Below are 2174 nucleotides of genomic sequence, written 5' to 3' on the forward strand. Positions count from 1 at the left end.
GTGAAACCCCGTCTCTACTAAAAATACAAAAAATTAGCTGGGCGTGGTGGCGGGCGCCTGTGGTCCCAGCTACTCTGGAGGCTGAGTCAGGAGAATGGTGTGAACCCGGGAGGTGGAGCTTGCAGTGAGCTGAGATCGGGCCACTGCACTCCAGCCTGGGCGACAGAGTAAGTCTCCATCTTAAAAATAAGTAAATAAATAAAGTGCACAACTCATTGGTCTTCAGTACAAAGAGTTGTGCAACCACCACCACTATCCAATTTTAGAACATTTCATCACTTTAGGAAGAAAGTTTATGCCCATTTAAAGTCACTTCCCATCCTTCCTCCAGCCCGTGGCACCCACTAGTCTACTTTTTGTCTCTATGGATTAGCCTTTTATCGACATTTTATCTAAATGGAATCATACAGTATGTGGTCTTTTGAGATTTCTTTCAACTTAGCCTGATGTTTTGAAGTTCATCCATGTTGTAGCATGTATCAGTACTCTATTCTTTATTTTGTTTGTTTGTTTTTTGTTTTGTTTGGTTTTCTTTTTTGAGACAGAGTCTCAGTCTGTTACCCAGGCTTGAGTGTGGTGGCAAGATCGACTCACTGCAACCTCCACCTCCTGGGCTCAGACAATTCTCCTGCCTCAGCCTCCCGAGTAACTGTGATTACAGGCACGTGCCACCATGCCCGGCTAATGTTGTATTTTTAGTAGACATGGGATTTTACCACGTTGGCCAGGCTGGTCTTGAACTCCTGGCCTCAAGTGATCCAACCGCCTCGGCCTCCTAAAGTGCTAGGATTACATACATGAGTCACTGTGCCTGGCCTGAAGCTGGATTTTTTTTTTTTTTTTTTTTTGAGACGGAGTCTCGCTCTGCCGCCCAGGCTGGAGTGCAGTGGCCGGATCTCAGCTCACTGCAAGCTCTGCCTCCCAGGTTTACGCCATTCTCCTGCCTCAGCCTCCCGAGTAGCTGGGACTACAGGCGCCCGCTACCTCGCCCGGCTAGTTTTTTGTATTTTTTAGTAGAGACGGGGTTTCACCGTGTTAGCCAGGATGGTCTTGATCTCCTGACCTCGTGATCCGCCCGTCTCGGCCTCCCAAAGTGCTGGGATTACAGGCTTGAGCCACCGCACCCAGCCGGAAGCTGGAATTTTAGATCAAAGATCATAGATAGGCCAGGTACAGTGGCTAATACCTGTAACCCCAACACTTTGGGAGGCTGTGGCAGGAGGATCATTGAAGGCCAGGAGTTCAAGACCAGCCTGGGCAACACAGGGAGACCCTGTCTCTACAAATTAGCTGAACGTGGTGTCATATGGCTGTGGTTCCAGCTACTTGGGAGGCTGAGAGGTGGGAGGATAGCTTGAGCCTGGGAGGTCAGGGCTGCAGTGAGCCATTATCATGCCACTGCAATCCAGTCTGGGAAACAAAGCAAGACCCTGTTTCAAAAAAAAAAAAGAAGATCTTGCACTGCATGGTATCTGCACCCAGCAGTTTACTCTTGCTAGGGTGTTCAAAGGTCAGTGCTATCGAAATTCAATATCTGCCATTGTTGGTTTTCTTGACTTTGTGCTTGTTAAACCTGGTATTTCTATTGATACAGTATTTGCATAGGTTTCACAGAGTGCTCAGTTTGGCATACTCTATAACAGTAGGCAATGCTTTTCTTCTTCCAGGGTGTTGAATTGAGGACCAGGCACATCCACCACCTACAGTAAAGATGACCCTAAAGTGAAATGGTCGAAGAGATTAGATCCCAAAGATTATTGGTGAATTTTGAAGTCTTTATCAGTATATCCATATTAAAAGGAGATGACAGAAGCCAAAATAAAAGAATTATGGGCTGACAGGACAACTGGAGTAAAATAAGCATCAGTTTCGTTAAAAAGGGCTAACCTGAAGATAAATCTTTTGACTCCAGCTCTTTAGAGAATCTAAAGTGACCCTGATGGATGATGGAAAAAAATCACAACATGGAATTCCTTGAATAAGAATCTATTGACTTTGAATACTTTTGCCTAATGTTACCTCAGCTAGTCACGGTGGCTCATGCCTGTAATCCCAGCACTTTGGGAGGCTGAGGCGGGCAGATCACGAGGTCAAGGGATCAAGATCATCCTGGCCAACATGGTGAAACCCCATCTTCAGTCTGGGCCACAGAGCAAGATTCTGTTTTGGGAAAA

At 46.2% G+C, this 2174-nt stretch overlaps 1 non-coding gene across 1 annotated transcript; it reads left to right on the plus strand.

The window, feature by feature from the left end:
* Positions 1–1457: 1457 nt before the first annotated feature.
* On the plus strand, positions 1458–1596 carry LOC115895037. The gene has a single exon (XR_004055243.1). It is a non-coding gene; the product is annotated as a small nucleolar RNA SNORA8 (small nucleolar RNA).
* Positions 1597–2174: the final 578 nt, after the last annotated feature.

Source organism: Rhinopithecus roxellana, chromosome 19 (genome assembly GCF_007565055.1).
Source record: "Rhinopithecus roxellana isolate Shanxi Qingling chromosome 19, ASM756505v1, whole genome shotgun sequence".
In the NCBI taxonomy this organism is placed as follows: domain Eukaryota; kingdom Metazoa; phylum Chordata; class Mammalia; order Primates; family Cercopithecidae; genus Rhinopithecus; species Rhinopithecus roxellana.